At 42.1% G+C, this 22,131-nt stretch overlaps 1 long non-coding RNA gene across 2 annotated transcripts in view; it reads right to left on the minus strand.

The window, feature by feature from the left end:
• The window catches only part of LOC138918835 (uncharacterized), a 55,771-nt gene that overhangs the window by 24,956 nt on the left and 8,684 nt on the right, over nt 1-22,131 (minus strand). The window contains exon 4 of one of the 2 annotated variants that reach the window (XR_011428658.1): nt 1,780-2,552. The exons of the other annotated variant lie outside the window; for it this stretch is intronic. This is a non-coding gene — a long non-coding RNA (uncharacterized lncRNA). Of the gene's footprint in view, nt 1-1,779; nt 2,553-22,131 lie in introns of those variants that run through there. 2 annotated transcript variants of the gene reach the window in all.

Here is a 22,131-nt window from a genome sequence, read left to right on the forward strand (position 1 = left end):
TAGTTCATGGTAAAAAAAAAAAAAAAAAGAAAAGAAAAGAAAAGGAAAAAAGAAACACTGAAATTGTGGCCTCTCAGTGTCATCCATTATGTCAAAGGAAATGTTTTTGGAGGGTCTGAAGCTTGCTCAAGATGGCTGTGGGTACTCTGTATCCTGCTGCAGCAGCACGCTTATCCAGAGGGATAGGTGACCTCACGGAGCGATCAGTTGTATTAATTAAGACAGAGTTCTGTCTTTGCTGGAGTTAGCAGTGTTTTGGTCAAAAGTAGCATTATTGTAGGAGTAAACCCTGAGCAGTGAGTTGATAGACCCAAGAAATTGATGACTATGTTCTGTATATGCAATCAACCTGCCCGACACCTGCTCGCTACAGTGTGGTATGTGCTGATTGACACTCCGCAGGGCACAACACCGCAAGTGGAGCCAAAGATATCATGATGAGGGCCTCCAGTACTTGTTTTTGCTTAGACTGGTGATTCTCAGCCTGGGTGGGCATCCTGATCTTTTGGGGAGCTTTTCAAAGATGGGAGATGCAGAGCTCTCACTAGAATCTGAATCTCAAAAGGAGGAGCCTAAACTTATCTATATGTATGTCACATTTTGGGGGGATTTCCCACATGCTCTAGCACAACAGCTGGAGTTGTGAGCCACTGGCTTAGATTATGAAGCTGAAATGGTCTCACAGAAAACATGACACACACACACACATTTCTGCGATAGCCAGTCAAGCATCCAGACAGAAGTGTTTACAAACAGATATTCTGGGATTATCTGGCACTCAGAATCTCCAAATTTTTCAGTCCATGTTAAGATCAGCCTCCAGGGTTTTTAAAGCTGTGTACTGTTGCCATATAGCACCCTTCCCAAACACCATGGCATTCTTCAGAAGCAGTTTTCCTTAGTGAAGATGAGCTCCCTCTCTGCCCTTGGCGTGACTGGGCACTCTTTCTTGCAGTCCTCATTTGCATTCTGTCCTCCACAGCAGTATTCACTGAGATCCACATTCCTTGTTGATCCCTCTTCCAAGAAATAAGAAGGGGGGAAGGGAAGAGTTTCTGGAGCCCATGGGGAAGAATTAAGCCTCCCAGGAACAAAGTCACTGAGGAGCCACTGCATTCCCCGAGGTAATCTCCATTGAGTCAAAACACAAAGGGGGAGGCTAATTCAATTAGCAAGCGATGCCTCCTCCTGGAATAAGCGTCTAGGCCCGTGAGGGAGGGGCCCTCCGAGGACTGGTGCCCAGACAGCAAACAGAAAAGATTGGCAATGCCTGGTGCCTGCCACCCTAGAAGCAGGGGCTGTTCACTTTAGTGTTATTTACTGAAAAATTAGCAACATGTTAGGCTCTTTAGGACACAGAGCTTTGTTCATAAGATAAAGTACACTGATGAGACATGGAGAAAGGGAAGGGATAAAAATATTCTTCAGGGAAATGGGGGTCTCAAGTACAAAGGTTAAGAGCTATAGGGGAACATTTCACGTTCTGGCTTTTAAGTGAATTGAAAACACAGTTCCTGAAAGAAATGCATCTTGAGAGAGCACTTAGCCCAGAGCAGGGAGTTCTTACAAGACGATTTTGGGGGAAGGGGAGGTTGCTTATTCCACACCCAACATGGCGTCTTGCATGTGGCAGAACCAGAGAAATGTTTATTGAAGTGAACATTATTTCAGTATAGATTGGGGTCATCTTTTCACTTTCCATAATTTGAAAAAGATACTCAGAGCGATGCGGGAACAGCGAGCCGAAGAGTCGAAAGAAAGATTTCTTGGACTCTCGAGGTCTGGCAGTAGTGCTCTTTTATTTAGAGAATAGTGTGGACTAGCATGAGGACAGGACTCATGGGCAGTAAAGAGCTGCTGCATGGGGACAGGACCCATGGGCAGTCAGAGCTCCTGCTGCTGCCCTGAGTTGAGGGTTAGGGCTAAATTTATAAGGCATGGGTACTCGACTTATTTTTACTAGAAAAAGAAAAGATGATGTAAAAAGTCATTAAATGATTTCAGTGCAGATGGGGTCTGCTTATTGTGCGGTCATATAACTTTAGATACCAATCTGGTCATATAATCGGCATGTAGGTGAGGATGCCCTGGGCTTCTCTCCCTGGAGCAGCTCTAATTCTTACCATAAAAATCCACCAGGTCATATAGTTGGGCATGTAGGCCAGGTCACCTTGGGCTTCTCTACCTGGGGCAGCCTTAATCCACATCAAGAGTATTAGAGCAGGAAGGGATCTTGATATTGTCAGATAGCTTATCCAGAGTCCCAGTACTTAGTCTACTTACTTGGGATGAGCATCTCAGGGAGGGTCCAGGTTCTGCTTGCTGGGCCTCCTCTCTGCAGTGGCCCTGGAGCAATCTTGAAGAAACGCAAGGGCTTGGGGGAGCATGGTTTGGAAGCCTCCAGTCTAGCCGCTCTGTTTTTATAGGCGAGGAAACTAAAACTCAGAGTCCAGGAGTCAGCGCCCAGTGCTGTTTCACCACAACAAGGTGAAGTCCCGCTCCACGTATTCCTGTGCGTTTCCTCCCCACACCTGTGGACGTTCTGTCTTGACCTGTGAGGCACGGTGAAAAGAGCATGGGTTTGGGGCTCAGACAAACCTGGCTCTGAATGCTGGCTTTGCACGTATTTGCCTTATGTTCTTGGCAGATTGTTTAATCTCACTGAGCCTCCACTTCATTTATTGAGTGGGGATAAAATGCACATTTGAACATAGAGACAAGAGCGGTAGAGGGCACTGTCATTATAACAGTATGATAATAATGGTGCATAGCACTTACAGTGTGCCACGTTCTGTGCTTGGCACATCATGTATGCTAATCTTCAGAACAGCACCATTCAGTAGGTACTATTTTTGATCCCCATTTCACAGGGAGGCAATCTGAGGCACAGACTGGTGAAATAACATGTCCAAGGTCACAGAGCTAACAAGTCGGGACGTTGGGATGTAAATCCCAATGGTATGATTCAGAGTCATGCTCTTATTCAACAACCATCTCTGCAAATGTACAGGATAGGAGGCAAGGGACGACGAAAGTGGGGGGCTCTGGGAGGGGGGGGACTTGGGTGGTTTGGGCGAGTGGAACATAAGACCTGGCATTCAAGGACGCGTTTACATGGACAGACATCTAGAGAACAGGTGGCTCAGGATTCTAGAGCAGAGGAATCTGAGATCTTTCTGTCTCTCTCTCTCTCTCTTTTTTTTTTATAAATACCCTCAACTATCATCTGTTGAGCACTTGTATGTTGGTACTTTCATACATTATCCTATTTAATCTTCACAACAGAATCCTAGGAGATAAGGCTGTTATCCAGAACCTCAGAAGGTAAAATAACTTGCTCGTGGCCACATGCTTAATAAATAGTGGCACTAGTATGTGAAACAGCTGGTGGGCCTTTACTGCTGCATGAATCCCCAAGTGTTTTTTCCTACATTAGTTATAAAATTACTTTCATAACCTTTCTCTATCTCCAAATTATTTTTACCCACCAGCACAAAAGTCATCTGTGGATGTCAATGATTATGTAATTCTTCACTTGTGGCCTCTCAGGCCTCTTTTCTAAGTTCACAAATGACATCTGAATATATTCCTGTGCTAGGGAGAGCCTCTCCCACTGGGCCCCGGTTACAACTCTCTTTAAATGTATGACCTTTGCCCTGTCACCACTCTTTCCTGTGGCACCACAGTGGTTCAAATCATCTCCCCTGTCCATAAACAACTGTGCTTGTGAAGCAGGAATGACTATGAAAAAGAGTGGTGGGGACCCCCTGTTGGGAGTTCTAATAGGCTCGGCCAGGGACCAGGGGACATTACTATCACATCCATATGTGTCCTCTTACGGGGTCAGCCTCATGGAAACAGGCACAATAATAGCTTCAGACAGAAGCCAGGGATGATATTGAACTCACTGTCCAAGAAGAAACCTTTCTTGGAAACCCACCACATTCTCGATTAGGGGCAACAAGCCCAAAGGGAGGAAGGGATTGGAGATTTTTTTTTTCATTTTCAATTAGTTTGTATATGATCCTCCAGGACTTCTTTTTTTTTTTAAAAGCTAGGCCTTTAGCTTGGACACTCTAAGTGAGGAGATCATCACGGCACGCAAAGCCTGTTCCTTTCACCACGAAGAGTACAGCAGAAAGTGTCGTTGCTGGCTATTGTCTAAACAAGGCAGGCCGGGGAGAGCCTGCACCCTGAGCCACGTCCCCCACTTCACTCTCATCATATATTGACTGTGGTATGTTTTTGACTTGATTGATCAGATGTCCGGTTTCCAAAAAGTTTTTAAAGATAAAGCAAGTTTTTTGCACTTGGGCTAAAAAGCGCATTTGTTTAAAGCTCGGGATGTTAATGATGATGAAAAATTGAAACTCTTAGTGCCAGCTCCATTTCTGTGGAAAGCATGAAGCAATTCTGCAAGGGCATTTTCTATCTGGATCCAGTTTTCTTTCTGTTGCAATGAATGTAATTTTAGTTGTCATGTGTCAAAGTTTATACTCCTGCTCCAAAGCATCTCTTCAACTTTAACAGCATAAGTGAAATCACCCAAGTGTATGGCCTCACTGGTAATATGGCTTTTAAAATATAGGCCCTTCTCCTTTATACCTCTTGTCATTAACTGGTAAATTACTAATTTATTTCCTATTAGAATTTATATAGTTTGCAGCAATTAAGAAGAAAGGCATAATTGCTGACAAACCCAGGGCACTATTTAAATCACTTCCTTGTTGACAACATATTTCTCTTTCCTCAAACTGAATGTCACTGAAATCTGATTTGTGCAGAACCCTTGTGGACGAGCGTGCTGCACCTGTCACCTGGGCGCTAGCATTCTGCTAAGGATCAATTTACATAACCTCATTTAATGGTTCATAAATCATACCCATTAAGCCCAGCTAACAGGAACCAAGGGTCCTAATTTATGCTGCCTTTCATAGCAGAAAATTGGGAGGCTGGAGCCTGTGGATAAAGAACCCAGGTCTTGCCTTTGATTGTTGATTGTGATGGTAAATGTATGGATGATGAGAACAGATTTTCACTTTATTGATTTCCTGCCAAAGCACAGCATGCTGTATTGTGAAAGGGCGCCTTTTGGCAGCAATGCTAAAAGTGGCAGTTGTGTAGGAGCCCTTTGCCAAGATGAGGTCTAAGACAATACAGAGTGGTAAATACTAAAATAATATCAAGCTGAAATGTTATTCTTTAAAAGGAAAAAAGAAGCTCTAACCTTTCTAAAATCACTGACCTTTTCTACTCAGCAGCAGCTCCCCCCTCAAAAAGGATGCAAAGCCAAGAATCAGAGACAACAGGGTTTTAAGAAATTAAAAAACAATGCTTGCCATCCCCTGCCCTAAGTCACTTGCTGATGGAGGCTCATGCAAAATAATGCAGATGTCTAGAATCCTTCAGATAATGACATTGCAGCCCGCGTGCTCTGCTGGGCCAAGTGTGCAGCCTCAGGCCTCTCTTCTGCCATGTACTGCTTTTTGGTTGAAAACCCGGAAACATCATTTTTCTCTCTCTTTCATTTTTCCCCTTTAGATCAAGATATTGTGTCCAACTATATATAGTTCTGTGCAAAATGCAATATATAAAAGGTCATCTTCTCACAAGTGCTTGGGCTAGCTTTCAAAATAGCAAAAGTGGTCCTAAGATCATTTTCCAGACGAAAAGCATCTCTTAAGTGTCACTGAGGCATATTGATTCCCTTCTCTCGTCTCAGTTCTGTCCTATAATGGACATTGTATATTCTCATTTTAGCTTGTCCTCAAGATCTTTGTTAAACATGGTGATTTTTTCCCATAAAATGTAGCGGCTCCCCTCACCCCGCTTCTCTCTCCTCAAGGCAGGGTTTTCTGAAACACTTCACTTTGATTCCAGGTTGCAGATGTTGCTGTGGAGGCTTATTTGAGGTGGATTACAAATATTGTGGGCTCCTCCCACCTCCATCTTTAAATTCCAAACCTGCCATGTAGAACACTGATTGGAGTCAGGCAGGAGAATTGAAGCAAGATTGGCAATCACTTCTGTCTGCTTTTCCATCCAACGTGAGCTGTCTCCTGCTTTGTTACCGGTCCTTCTTCATAAGGGAAGATCAATGGTATTATGTCTTTTCTGCTATCTGGGAGGGTTTACCCACAGCTAGTTACACAGTGTTCCTAACCGAATGTAAGCGGGCGTGTAGAGTTGTTATTAACAGCCTATTGACTAGCAGTGTTCTAGGCACGAGAGATACGGAAGTAAACAAAACAGAAAAAAGACCCTGCCCTCATCGTGCTGACATTCTAGTTAGTGGAGGCAGGCATACAAATAATTAAAGAAATAGCAGGGCAGGTATTGAAATCTTAACTAGTATTTCACTTATTTATTACTATATAACAAACCTCCCAAGGGGCCAGCCCGGTAGCACAGCAGTTAAGTTCGCATGTTCTGCTTCGACAGCCCGGGGTTCACCGGTTTGAATCCCGGATGTGGACCTACATACTACTTGTCAAGCCATGTTGTGGCAGGCGTCCCACATATAAAGTAGAGGAAGACGGGCACAGGTGTTAGCTCAGGGCCAGTCTTCCTCAGCGAAAAGGAGAAGTATTGGCAGCAGATGTTAACTCAGGGCTAGTCTTCCTAAACGAAAACAAAAACAAAAACAAAACAAAAAGATCCCCCCAAACTTAGTGGCTTAAAACAAGAAGCCTTTATTGCTTTTTACAATTCTCTGGGTCAATAATTAGGTCTGAGCTCGGCTGGGAGGTTCTTTTGCTGACCTGTGACAGCCATCATCTGGCAGCTTGACTGGGGCTGGAGAGTGTGCGATGGTCTCACTCACATGCCAGAGCCTTGATGCAGGCTGCCTGCGAGGTCTCCGCCTTGGTGTGGGCTAGCATCCTTCACTGTCCAGCCTAGGCTTCTCTACAGGGCAGTGGGAGCAGCCTGAGAGAGCAAAGGCAGGAGCTGCTGAGTTTCTTGAGGCCTGGGCTCTGAAACTCAGAGATGTCAGTTCCACCACATTCTGTTGGTCCCGACTAGTCACATGTCCGACTCAGATTCCAGGGATGGGGAAATAGATTCCAGCTCTTGATGAGAGGAGTTGCAAAATATCATGACCATCCTCTTCAGTCTACTGTGGTAAGGTGGCCAGAGAAGGCCCCATTGAAAAGATGATATCTATGTAAAGACATGAGGGGCTGAGGGAGCCAGCCACATGTGTATCTTGGGGAAGAGCATTCCAAACAGAGGGAACAAGTGTAAAGACACTGAGGTGAAAGAAGGAGGAAACTCAGGAAGCAGGAGAACGGGGGTCAGTGTGGCTAAAGTGGAATGAGCAAGGTGGAGAGTAGCAGTGGAGGAGCTCAAAGGGACGATGGGGAGCTGGGCCTCGTGGAGGGTTTTCAGGCCTCTGACTTTTACTCTGAGTCAAAGGAGGGGCCACTGGGGCGTTTTGAGCAGAAGAGTGACGTAATTTAACTTGCATGCTTGATAAGGATCACTTGAACTGCTATGTTTCAAACAGACTAAAAGGGTCAAGGGTAGGACAGAGGAGAGTAAAAAATAAGCTCAGAAGACAGTTTGTAGCCAGTTTGTGGAAGATCTGGAATACCAAACAGTGGGCTGCTGTAGGCGTGGGTTTCCCCCAAATTGGGACCCAGAATTTCTTATCATCCACAAAGGAAGCCCACAGGAGGATGGGAATGGGGACCAGTTTGAGTCTGTGAGCTCTATTCACTGTTCATAAACTTTAACTGAAACGTTAAGGTTCTTAGCTTTGCATTAGAATCAGGCATCGCCTTTTCCTTAGGGAAACCTTGGTTAGATCATATTGGTAAGAAACTTGCTTGACTGTTGCTGGCACCGTACGCATTTCTGGGATGTGATTGGGACACGGGCTCTGTGTCAGACCTACAGGCCAGGCAGTCACTGCAGAGAGAGCCTTTCACGAGGACGGTGATTGTGTGGCAGCCACAATTATGGGATACCTACTCACCAACAGTGCTTAAATACACTCTCTTAACTTTGCTGCTTTTTCACATTGTAGATTATTGATTTTATAATATTATTGCGCAACCCTGATAGCCATTGGTTATTGATGAAAACTTGACTCTGTATTGTAGTGAAAATTGTGTCAACACTTACTAAATGCTATTTGTTTAGTACATAGCTTTGAAAACATGGTATCCACATGCAGGTGCATGTTGATTACTTTTATTTTAAAAGTAATAATGAAAGACATAGGTCTTTTATTGTCATTCTTTTTGGACCTGGATGGGGCATAAGTTATAAATAATAATGTCCTACGTTTCTAATTTTTTAGTTGTCATATAGTTTTGGTATTGGGGGACAGAAAAGAGGGAGGAAACAGTTTTCCTGCTTTTAATTTTGTTATTTGTTATTTTCTATAACCTATTTCTTAGAGTTATCAACCTGATGGAACTTTTTTTCAAGCTCTTGAAACTTTCAAAGCTCACAAATATCCAACAGTCACAGATTAGTTGATATATTCTAGAACATCTGTAAATGGAGTACTATATAGCCATGAAAGATGATACTGTAATATTGAGTGAGCGAATTTAAATGGTAAAACCACGGACATGACATGATTACATTTTTTAAAAGTGTGTGTGTGTGTGTGTGTGTGTATACACACGTGCTTAGGAAAAAACAGGAAGAACATAGACAAAAATTTCAAAAGTAGTTATTTCTAGGTGGTGAAATATAGGAGCCTTATTCTAAAAATGTGTCTATGTTTTATGCTTGTGTATAATTAACATGTGTTGTTGGTATAATTCTTACTGTGTGACACAGAATTAGAGGAGACAGAAACATGGCAGTTACTTTTCACACCAGGCTTCCTCACTTTAGCTCATCGGGCACGACGGGTTTTAGGGAAAAGCAGCCTGAGCCCTTTTTAGGGGCTCCTTTAACTGCTGTGCTTGTCAGCGTTTGAGGGATGGCTTTTGGCCATCCTGGGTCTCAAATTGAACCCTTTTTGATAGATCACTAATTAATATCATCAAGGACTGAGGTTCGAAGAAATTCAATTTGTGAAACCTGATCTAGCAATTTTTAAAATGACAAATCACAACCATCATTAACAGTCTTCTAGGGGCCACCCCATGGCCAAGTGGTTAAGTTCGGCACGCTCTGCATCAGCAGCCTGGGTTCGGTTCTTGGGTGTAATGCTACACCACTTATTGGCAGCCATGCTGTGGTGGCAACCCACATACAAAATAGAGGAAGATTGGGATTGTTAGCTCAGGGTGAATCTTCCTCAAGCAAAAAGAAATGAAAAAGAGTCTTCTAAAAAGTGTCTTTTCACAATGACTGATTAAATAGATTGGAGTGGGCAGGGAAGGACTGGAAGAGGTGAGGGAGGTGAAGACCTGTTAATGGAAATAATAATTAAGCAACTTGGGAAGTAGGAAGCTTTTCTATCTTGTTCTTACCCTATGTCTTGTAAACCAGTGTAGCAACATGTCATTAAAGAGATTTGGTTGCATCTGCTGGACTGAACTCTTCAAAACTTTTATTTAGGGGGGTTTGTAATAATAAGAATTCACTTCCTTCTTCCTTTGCAATAGAAACACATTCTTAGATTGAGAGCTGGAGATGGCCCTCTCTGTTCCTGACCTTGTTCTCTTGCTTTCTGCCAAGTCTAGAGAGTGTAGTCATGGGTTCCTCTGAGTCAAGAGGCTGAAGAGGCACCTTTAGGTCTCAGGAGTTGAGTGACATTTCCGGAACAGTGCAGAAATAAGTGTCCTATGCTTCGCTCTTACTCTTGTGGCTTTTACTTAGAGCGTTAGCACTATGTTGGATATTATCAAATAAATAGCATTCTATATCAGTACAGATATTATTTCATTAATGTTGATTTTCCTTGATCATGGAAAATGCATTCTTTCTCTTTAGGGAAGGACTTTTGGTCAGCTGATCTTGTGAGAATGGAGAGGTTTGAGAACAGTGAATTGTCTGTGTTTCTTCTTTTAAATCAAAGTAGCCCTGATATCGTTTGGCAATTGGATTATGTGAAAAATCCCAACACAGCACGGCTCTTCTATTGAAATTGGATTGATTTCTTTAGAGACCATCTGATCTCAACAGCAGTCTGTAAAAAATTCCTCTGGACCTTGAAAGAAACTAAAATTAATGGAGTTCATAAAAATCTAAGCTCTCAGTTTTTTGAGCATGAAAAGATCCCTTCTGCCAGTAATTTGTATCTAAAAACAAAAGTGAAAGTGTGCGTATCTGTACATTTCAAAGAACCTAATATTCATTCTTGTGCTGAACTTTTTGATTTCTCTGTTTACTAAAGAGAATTATAATGTTTTTGAAGATGCTAAAATTTTCTTTGAAATATCTCAATCCATAAACCCAAAGTTCTCCAAACTGCATATACTTTTTAAAAATGTGCCTAGTTTTTTAGAAAGGAATTATAATGTGCCTCCCAAGCTTATGATGTATGGAAACATATTATACATCCCTCCAACCCTATGGGGTGTTTGAAACTGGAGTGGGAATGTCCTTCTCTTGAAGCAACTTGAAGCCAAAACATGAAGTTTTGAGACATTTACAATAAAGAGTGATTATATTATGATGACGATTCAAGTTATGAAAGGATTCCTCATGGGGTGTTTCAAATTAATGAGCTTCTCTAAAAGTTTTAAAGCAATTTAATTTGAAAATATTTTATACTTTTTAGAAATACATACATTATATGGAGCAAGATTTCCCAGATCTCCGTCTTTTGGATACCACATTTTTTTGCCATATCTGCATATTAATATTTCATTATGTACTTTATGGTTTTCTTTAAAAAGACTTTAAGCCAAGTCACTTTTATTATTGTTTTTTATCTTAAGATTCATCCTAAGAAATAATATTCATGATATTGTGGGTTTTATACGTTGACAGTTAATTTTCTGACACAAAATAAAATAAAGTTATAACCATTAAAATGAATATCTTTATGCAAATGCCCTCAAAAACCAGTGGTAAACATACCCCAGTTTGGGAATACTGGCATCAAGAAGGTATTACTGTGTCTCTGTGATGGTTAGATTTACGTCTCAGCTTGACTGGGCTAAAAGATACCCGGATAACTGGTAAAATATTATTTCTGGGTGTGTCTGTGAGGATGTTACTGGAAGAGAGTAACATTCAAATCAGTAGCCTGAGTAAAGAAGATGTGCCTGTGCTGGTGAGGCGTCGTCTGTTGAGCATCCGAAGAGAGTAAAAAGGTGGAGGAAAAGTGAATTCTCTCACTCCTTTCTTGAGCTGGGACAACCACCTTCTGCTCTCAGACACTGAGCCTCTGAACTCCCGGTTCTTGAGCTTTCGGACTCTGGGACTTACACCAGCGGGCTCCTGGTCCTCAGGTCTTTGGCCTCTGACTGAATTATTCCACCAGCTCTCCTAGCTTGCAGACAACAGACTGTGGGACTTTTCTGCCTCCATAACTGCGTGAGCCAATCCCTATAATAAATATATATTCTCCATATAAATATATAAATACTATATCACATAATTATATGTAGTATAACTAAATAATGTATAATAAAATATATATGTTAAGGTGTATTTACTTATGTACCTAAAATATAAATTGATGTATATATATATATATATCTCCTACTGGTTCTGTTTCTCTGGAGAACCCTGTCCAACACAATCTCACTGCCTTTTTTGTGTGTGTCATATTAAGTCCTCTTGTTTGCAGATGTTGATTGTGGGGAAGCTTGTTCTCCACCTTCCACCGCTGCACTAAGAGCTGCAATTCAGACCACAGAGGCTGAAGCCCCACGTGGAGTTCTTGATATAAAGGACCATGTTTCCCAGCTTTCCCAGCATTCCTGGAGTGGGCTCTCCATACCCCCAGCCGCTCTCCCCACCTGCAGCATCTCACTGCCCAGGATAGGGATTCCCACTCGCTTAGATAAGTGTCTCACTTTCTTATTGACTTTGGGTACCTGGGGCCTAAGGAAATTCAAGTGGCCTGCTTTTCCACATCTCTGTAACTACCTTGTATTTCTTTTAAAATAGATCTAAACTAAACCGGCGATATGTATCAAAAGCCTTAAAAATGCGTACGTCTTTTGACCTGGCAATTCTACTTCTAAGATGCTATTCTAGGAAATAATCAGAAATTTGGACAAAGCTTAACTTACAAGGATGTTGATTGTTGTGTTGTTTATAATAATGAACATAAGGAATGTGAGAAGCAATCTAAACTACAAGAGATTGATTAAAATTCTATACATGCATGTGATGGAATATTATGAAGATATTTAAGAAATCAAGTCACAGGACTTGCAGAAATGCTCATGACGTAGTTAAGTAAAAAATAAAGGCTGTGAGGATATATGGGAACACTCTATACTTGCCAATTAATTTGCCGTAAACCTAAAGCCACTTCAAAAAATAAAGTCTATTAATTTTTTTAAAAACTATGTGAACTAAAAATAAATTAATTAAATAAACAAATACATGTTACAGAGGAGTATGTTATATACGATCCCTATTTATAAAACCAAAAGATTATATACCAAAATATTAACACAGTCATATGCTGCATAATGTTTCTGTCAGTGACAGAGCACGGATGTGGTGGTGGTCCCATAAGATTAGTACCATATAGCCCAGGTGTGTAGTAGGCTATGCTGTCCAGGTTTGTGTAAGTACACTCCATGGCGTTCACACAATGACAAAACCACCCACGATGCATTGCTCAGAAGGTATCCCCATCATTAAGCTACGCATGACTGTAGTGGTTTTCTCTTCCAGTATTATGAGTAACGCTAATTTTCTTCTTTATATATTTCTATGTTCTTCAAATTTCCAAATGACAAACGTATAGTCATTTTTAATTCAAAAGAAGAAAATTAAACTAGCAGTGTATATTGTTTAAAAAATAATTGGAGTGGAGGAAGGTTTGGAGAAACTGAAGTCCTGTGTAGCTCAGAAGTAGTCCAGCCTACCGGAACCAGCTAGAGAAATCTCAGGACCTGATGAGCCCCGCCCCTGAACGGAGTGAAAGGTTTTGAGGATAAAAGTTCTTCAGAAGAACAGGTCATCATTCCTGGAGGAGTTCCTCAGAATGCCAGACTACTTTAACGACCTGGACTCCACTTCAGCTCGCCTCGTGCCTTTCGCAGCAGCTTAACCTCTGCCATCCCCTCCTGCAGTGACCTTTCAGAAGGTCTGTTAGAAGAGCTCGTCTTGGGCAGCAAGGGCAGGTGGAGAGCTGGGAGCCCAGAAGCAGGAGAGGGCTTCTCATGGGCTCGCTCTGGGCCTGAAGCAGAGAGTCTAGTTTCCCTCTACTATGCGCCAACCAGTTCCCCTGAGACGGAAAGAAGGCCAGGATTCCTGGAAGAATCCCCGCTCAGGAATAAAGCTGAGATTTTTGATGCCAGAAGTCTCTGTACTGACTTGGAAATATCTCCAGCGTATGTTGTAAAGGAAGAAAGCAAGTGTCACAACGACATACCAGTGTGGGGACCTGGAATTGGCCACCCCAAGATATGTCTCTTTGGCATCAGGATTATTTGAGGCTGATTGCTTTTGATAAACTGGGACAGGGAAGGAGGCTCTGAGGAATGGAACTTGCCCTTCCTTAGGACACGTTTACATTTGTAAGGTAAATCTCTATCTGTAAAAGGTGCCTCCCTCTCTGTACCAGGAAGAAGAAAGGAGATGACCTTCTCTCTAAAAACTCTTAATCAATACCAAAGGCAATGACTTAAAATCTGCATTTTATTGTGCTAGTCTGGTAACCTCCTGTAACTGACTTCCCTCCCTCTCCCAACGTTGGCATTCCTTAAGGATTAAGCATCTTTCCTTAGGCTAGGAACCGATTGCTGTTGCGCTCACCTGTGACCGCCCAGCTCCAGACAATTGACTTGCCTCCGGCTACGCCCACCGAGATAGCAGACCACTACCTGCTGTGTCCATCAAGCGCTGTGCTGACGGGGCAATCTTGTGACTATTGTGGGAGGGACATTTCAGTCACATGTGAAACACCCCGTTTGGGGGCTATATAACCACTCTGTGCACCCCACTTCTTCGGTGCCCTTTCTTCCTTCGGGAAGAAAGGCCCCGGGCCATGGTTCCTCATAAAGCTTTGTTTAATTTTCTCTTGCTATTCTGTCTCATGTGAATTTAATTCGTTCTCCAGCCAGACGAACCCCCATTTTGGGAGAGGACATGTCCTCCTCCCCTACACCAGGATGCTACATTTTGGTGAAGAAAGGGAGGAAAAAATAAAAATACAAATATATTTACCTACATTTCCCTAAAGAAACATTGGTGGGATATACAAGAAACTAATAAAAGAATTTAACGAAAGGGAGATGGGAAACAGGGTGAGTAAGTCTTCTCAATGAATATAATTTTATATCATTTTGATTTTTGAACTTTGTGACTATATTGTCTACTTGGAATGAGTAAAATCCAGCCAGAGATTAAGGGGAAATCACAAGGCTGTCTCACTGAGAGGGTGGGGAGGCAGGTAGCACAGTCTCAGTCATTTTCATCACAAGGTGGGGGAATTACCAGATGGCTCTTTTGATGGACAGGATGTGGCCACGTTGGGTCTGGAGGTCGACATCAAAGTTTGATGAGAACCTATTTGGTATCTTATCAGGTTCTGACCCTTGTCCCCAGCTAGATATTTGGGCCCAGAGCTACCCACTCGTTAGTGGGACACAGAAGGCGTTTAGCACGTGGCATACAGGCTACTGACCTGCAGCTCTCGGATGCTTGGAACCTGGGGCTTGTCTAAAGCAGGGCACCTGTAGCTGGGCCCCCGGTACAGGCCAGTTCTAGATAAGTGGCCATGACCTGTAGCTTCTTCTGTTAATTCAACAGCCCCTGGGGGACCGACTATGCTAATGTGCCTTATGCGCTAATGTGTTTATAGGCATGAAGGGACTGGAGAATGTGACCTAAACATCGGTAGGTCTACGTGTTGTGTTTATACGGATACACTCAGTTCTTGGGTATCCACAAGTGGAGTTGCCCAGCTGGCAATCAGTCAGTCAGAAGAGGGTTGGGGTGGGTGGGGAAAGTTTGGATACATGCATATAAAAGATAAAAAGGGGAGGGCATAGAGGAAGAAGAGGGAGGGAGCAGGATTGGCTGCATGCCAAAGACAATGGACAGGATCCTGCCTCCTTTCACCAACCTGGAGGCGGAAAGGTCAGATCAGAGGCCATGATATTTTACGGATCGCAAGGACATTAGAAATAAATTAGTGGAGCTGCTTCAATTTACAAACGAGGAAGCTGAATATAAAACATCCATGTGGCAGGTGGGGAAGGTACATGCCCCCAGACGTAACATGTCTGTGTCATCTACCCACGCAAAGACACACCTTGGAATGCTTTCCCACTTCTCAGGCAACTTAATTTACATTTACTTCCCTTCAAAATATTATTATTAGCTCATTCTCATTGCTAAAATGAGTCATAAACATCAGGCTTCTATGTCCATTTATTATTTTGAAGCAACCGCCAAACACTGTGGAGACGGTTTCATTTACCTCTAGAATTTGCCAAAAAAGAATCCAATGATGACTGAAACCAGTAATGACTATTTTCTATTTTCTTTTCCCTAAGTAATTGACCATTAATTATAATATCAATAGGCAGTGGGTAAGGAAAGCAGAGCTACGTTAGGGCTACATTTCATTTGTAACTGTTTTGTATATATCATAAATCTCTAATATTGGGCTATTGTCACCCATGATGAATTATTGTAAGCATGTCAGCACATGGTGGAAGTCAAGTACATTCAAATACTACTCAGTCAGAATTGAATTTGGCATGATAGTCTCATAAAAGGGGGCTCAATTGAGAGTTCCCACTTGCCTGCTCTAAACTTGTCACTTGTAGGTGCTAAAGAGCTTGTTGTGTTGGTTTAATTAGTCAACAAATCGGTCCTTACTTGATTGCGTGGTCGTATCACATATGTTAACACTTCAGTGTTTGATGGAGATATTAACAAGTGACAAGAGTCTCTTGGTCTGTGGACTTTAAAGAAGAGAAGCTCTTCTATATTATTTCATTTGGCCCTGCCAATATTTATTAGATCATGCAGCCCGCAGGCTGCCAGTTAAAGAAAGACAACACAAACATTTTTCAGGGTTATGCTCATCTGTATCCCAAAGAAGGGTCACTGAACAATCGATGGGAGAAGAGCATAAGTAAGACAAGTGTTTTCTTCTACTGCTTGCAAATTCATTATTTGATACAGTTTGTGCAGACCTCCTTTGAGCTTTTTTCACTTAAAAGATAATTTATGACAAGAACAGAGAGGTTCTTGAAAATGCTATAGCAACTGAAGCTGAATGATACCACGCTGGTGCAAGACGCCGAGTCACCGGAGGCTGGTGAAGAGGAAGTTTGCGTTTGTATGAAGAACTGTGTTAGTTAACATTCATCCATGGTGGATACAATTCTCATATTAATAGTCGATAGAGTCAAAGGAAAAAATTCAGTAACCGAAATGATTATTCCCAGAAGGGGGGTAGGAGATAAAAAATTGATACCCTGAAAGTTCGCAAAAGACCCGTCTATTCACTTTTTCTATAGCAGAACAAACAAAAGGGCTGTGCGTACTCTGAACGACAGGCTTCATTTGTTCTGCCATCAGTCCGTTATGGCTTTTATCTGTGCGTTAGCAAGAACCAGGTCTCCGTGCCGTGTGCGGGAATGATGTACAGCATATGAAGCAGAGCCATAGAAGAGTTCATTTCATTTAGGTTGAACATTGCTTTGCAGAAAACATTTAAATGACTGCTAACGATGCAAAAATTGCCAGCAGTGACTTAACCAGTGAATATGACAGGATATAAAATTATGACTACAGGGTTTTCTGTCCAGACTGTCTAGTGGGAACTTCTAAAATCCAATTTATTTTTATCTTTCTTAGGAAGCTGCCTAAAAATCCAAAATATCCTTATCTCTTGCCTCATAAAGGATAAAACTTGCCATTTGTCTCCTTAGAAGAGCTCACACTGATTTATTCAGTATTTAATTATGTGGTGGTCACCCTGTTGTGGGTCAGAGACCAAAGCCTTATCTGTTCCTTAAAGAACACCAGGTGAGCCCCCGCCTCCCGTGGGCCTGACCTAAGTGTTCACCTGCCGGCCGGCTGACAGTTGTCTTGGAGCTGTGGCAAGCGCTGGAGGAGCTCCACATGAATAGTTGAGACCACAGCGTCTTTACACAAACATTCTCTGCACATGCACATTTGGAGAGCATCAGTAACCATGGGTTAAGGAAGATGTTCTCTAAATAATAAAAAATACTTTTCAGATAGTTATAGCATCTTCCTTCCCAAGGCCACTCCCTTTACAGCCAAGCCTTGGGACTGGAGCAGCCTCGGTGTCCATGATAAAGCCTTTTGCACTCTAAGGTTAACACAGATAGAGTTGAAAAGGAGGAATGCACTCTTTCTCACTTACTTTCACTTCGGCTTCTGCTTAGCCTAAACACCAAACTAAATCACCTTTAGAAGGTGATTAAACTTCCTAACTTCCTCATCCCATCCCCCACCATCACCAATGCTTTTCATCAGCGTTACAAATCCACGCCCAGAAGCAGCCAATCAGGTTTTACTGGGAAGCAGGCCTTCAATGAATACTCGTTGATTAATTGATTGATTGACTAGGGTAAATTATGAGTGTTAGCCTAACCAATAGAAACAAAAAATAATTTGACTGAGTGACAGTGTTAATAGTGAAAGGTTAAAGGGGGTAAGACGGGGTGCACTGTGGGGTAGCACGAATTTACGTGAAGAATGTGAAAGCTTTGGCGGAATATTTTCTTTTGAGGGGTAGGAGATGGGAAATGGGTTGGTTGGCCTGCAAAAGATACGGGTACCCTCAGTGCAAGAATATTCCTGCACTGAGCTCTAAAGAAAAAAAGAAGAAAGGCAAAGGATGTGGAGAATGAAAAGCCATTTGATGTAAGGTGCAGAGGGAGGATTGGGGGAGGGGAGGGGTAAAAGCCGTGAGAAGGGACGGAAAGGAAGGAAGTGGGAAGCAGGAACGTGTGTAGCTTAATTTTAGGCTCAAACTTCCAGAGCCTCCAATTTTTGCTGTTGCCACAATGCTGTAAAGAACATCCTTGTACATATAGCTCTGTGTACTTTTGAAAATTATAGGCAGGAATGGAAATATAGGGACTTTCCTTCCCACTTTTTGTAATTCTGTAATGTTGGAATTTCATATAATCAAAATGGATTGATTTTATAGTCAGAAAAAATAACTCAGGAATATTACAGTAAACAACAACTCTTAGAGCTAGGACTTTTCTCAAAGAGGAGAAAATAGAAATATCAGCCTATGAGGTTTAGCAATTTAATAATAAGTTGTGACTATTAAAGTTATTTCGGTTCATTTAGGAATATTGACTTCAGCTTCTAGAAATAAGCAATAAGATATGCTCTTGAAGCATATCTGCTTTCAAAGAAGTTTGAATCTTCTCCTTCGGTTCTAAGACGTTTTCGCTTGCTGCCTCAAACAAGTACAAAACCATTTCCCCCGAACTGGTAGAAAAGCCTTATTTCAGTTATTTTTCCATGCCCACACCTCCAGAGGATGGGAAACTTTTCTTAAAAGTGAAATGAGCTGACAGCAGCTCCATGTTGCCTGGGGCCAGGGTTGGGGGGAGGAACCGACTGCAAAGGGGTACATGGGAACTTATTGGGGTGATAGAAATGTTCTGTATCTTGACTGGGGTCGTGGTTACGAGACTGTATACATTGGACAAAATTCACTAAATGTACACTTAAAATGGGTGAATTTGATTGTACATTAACCGTACCTCCATAAAGCTATTTTTAAAAATAGCTTTAAAAATAAAGTGAACCGGTACTTTTTTGGTGATCATTTACAAGAATATTCCAAATTCTATAAGAATCAGGAGGATTCTCATTTCAAAAGTCCTAAAACTGGTATGAAAAGATGTGTTCGACTGAAAAGCTAAAAGGAGTTTACATACTTAAATTCTATTTTTATTTGAAGCTAGCATAAAAAGGTGAAAAGAAATACAATTTTTTAAATTACAGATTTTTATTCAATAATTTATGTAGCTCTTTTCTGTTTTAATTTCCCTTGGGGTGTATCCTTATTCTGGTATCGATATTTTGAGTAAGACAAATATCCACCCATTCATTAAAAGTTTCTCTCATATAAAGGAATTCAATTTTTTTTTTGATTGGTGCTAGACTCACAGACAGACAGAAATAAGCTGCCATTCTTCCATTTGATAGCCAGACGCTGCCAGTTGTAGCCAGGGCAGTCATGCTGTTAAATTAGGTCTAATGAAGGAGTAATTGCTTTAGATATAGTGAACCATTTCAAAGAAAACAAGGATTCTAATTGATTTGCAATTTGTTTGGCACATTGCATTGTCTGCTGCCATTGATTAGTCTTCTGGATTTCACACTGCATGTGTTTCCCTTTATTAAGGGAATAACAGGTTACTGATTACTTTCTTTCTGGGTTTAATGTAGCGGTTAATGTCTACTTTGTTCTTGTGTCATGTCACAGGCGAGGAAGGAATAATAGGCAAGTGGGTGGCCCTTTGCTAAGCAACTTCCCTGCTGCTCTGAGCTGTGTGCTCCGAGACAGGCTGAAAAGCGGATCAAGAGAAAGGGTTAGAATAGCAGGACTCACAAGTTAAGGCCTGAGTCAGGGTAGACCCGGCTCGAAACTTGGCTTTCCCCTCCCAGTCAAAGCAGAGCATGGGACGAAGCAGCTGGGGGTAGATTTGTTCTTGTATCATTCGATGATTTGTAGACAGGATATGAATCTATGCCCATTGTTTTGTTTAATGGTTATGCATACTAAACGGACGCAGAAAAAGAATATTGGAGGTTGAGGCCTTTTGGTTCATTTAACCCTTTGGAAAGTGACATTCTGGTGGCACCTGGGAAGCACTTGTTGCTGAGGTGTCGATATGATCATCAAAATGGCTCTGCTGTTTATACCAACTGCAGGGGAGGGAGAAAAAGTTCTCAGGGTTACAGTCATTTCATTGCCCTCAAAGCGCAGCAGGAATTATTAGCTTAGCCCGGCGTGCCCCTTTGTTTTCCTAAGGCTCTGCTCCTCCAACAGACACTCATTTAAGGCGAATCCACTGCTCTCGGAAATGTGTTTTGCAATGGTGCACGGAACAGGCTCTCACTTAGCGGATCTAATCCTTTCACGGCTCGGCTTGTTAATGTAGCAACTGCTCAAAATGGGAAATGGATTCTCTAATGAGACAGGTCCCTTCGTGGCTTTATTCTCCCAGGCCAACCCCCAGGCATTCATTCAAGTACGCCCCCGCCCCCGACGCCAAGCTAGGGTCAGGCACCCCCTCTTCCCACCCAGCAAGCAACCCGTTATTCAGCACGCAGTCCCCCATCTCTAGGCCCCTTGCCTCCCCACGACCTTCCCAGAGCGCTTGGAAGCTCACAAATAACAAAGGGGTGTGGGCAGAAAAAGGTTCCCTTTTCTCTGCATCAGTTACCTCCTCTGAAGCCAGAGCCCACCTTTTCCTGAGCTCCTGACCTCACCAACAAGGTTGTAGAGAGGAGGTGCATTCAAAGTAGCCAGTGCCCAGGGTCTGCATCTCAACTTATCAAATAAACAACATTTTGCTATACTACCCAACATATTTCTATATTTGATGTTTTTACTTAACATAGTTTTTGTGCATATTGGCTTTCATAGTGATCCTGATTGTGATGAGCTTAACCAATAGAGCCAAGCAGTGAAGGTAAACGTGGACTCTGGTCTTAGTTCCTTTTCTTTTACCATATTTACTCCCATGGGTCTTCCTAAAGCCTGTGTACTTCTCCTCCAGAAATCCCATTCTCCCCAAAATACTAAGCAAGTAAAATTCAGGTTAAGAGGAATATTAAAGGCAATTTGGGAGCCATGACAGGGCAATCTGACATTTGAAGCATGCATTTAGAAGTGAAAATGAAGATAGTTCTGCCCATTTTGCTTTGGGGATGGTTGATTGGGGAAAATAAATTATATATACATGAGCTCAGGTCCACCTTTAGTCTGACAACTTTCCCTTATGTGTGTGCCATGGAATCCTTTGGCAATCTGATGAAGCCCATGGGCCTCTTCTCAGAGTAATGTTTTTAAATGCATAAAATGAAATACTTAGGACTACAAAGAAAACCAATTATACCAAAGTAAAGTTATCAAAATATTTTTAAAAACAAATTGATATATAGCAATTTCTTTATTAGTACTTATTGTTAATGAATTTATTGCTTCAGATAATAAGATCTGTGGATAGGTCTAGCAATTCCTATAATTTTGAAGTAATAATGAGTAATTAAATTTTGAATATCTAACCACTTTAATGTGTTATGAAATAATTTGTCTTTCCTCTTGGTGACACAATCACAGGCACTGATAACTATTATTTTTGTTGACTGCACCTACAATTGAAAGGGATTATTAAAAATAAAGATGTATTGGGGCTGGCCCCGTGGCCGAGTGGTTAAGTTCGCGCGCTCCGCTGCAGGCGGCCCAGTGTTTCGTTGGTTCGAATCCTGGGCGCGGACATGGCACTGCTCATCAAACCATGCTGAGGCAGCGTCCCACATGCCACAACTAGAATGACCCACAACGAAGCATATACAACTATGTACTGGGGGGCTTTGGGGAGAAAAAGAAAAAAAAAAAAAAAAAAGATGTATTTTTTCCCATCCAGATTCATGGATCTCTAAATTCTATCCACCAACCCACAGGACCCCTGCCTTCTGCCTCAGTGGCCTCTTTCAAGGTTCCATCAGGGCCCAGAGCTGTCACTGTAGTTCTAGGGAGGGGAAAGAGAGGAGAAATGAGCACTGGCCCCGGTCCGAACTCACCACCCATATGACTGAACTGAATGTCATGGATCATAGATGTCCTCCATGTCTTCCTAGACTTTTGCTCCTCCCAGTGTCTCCCCCCATCTACAAAACTCATGTCTATATAGGTCAAGGCCATACAACATGGACACATGGAGAGAGGAGAGCTGAGCAAAACCAAAACAGAACAAGCACATAAATTGTGCCTCTCTCTGCATTATCTGAGTCTGATTACAAGACATGCAAATTTACAAGACATGCAATTCAATAAACGAAATA

This window comes from Equus caballus, chromosome 1, assembly GCF_041296265.1.
Source record: "Equus caballus isolate H_3958 breed thoroughbred chromosome 1, TB-T2T, whole genome shotgun sequence".
NCBI lineage: Eukaryota > Metazoa > Chordata > Mammalia > Perissodactyla > Equidae > Equus > Equus caballus.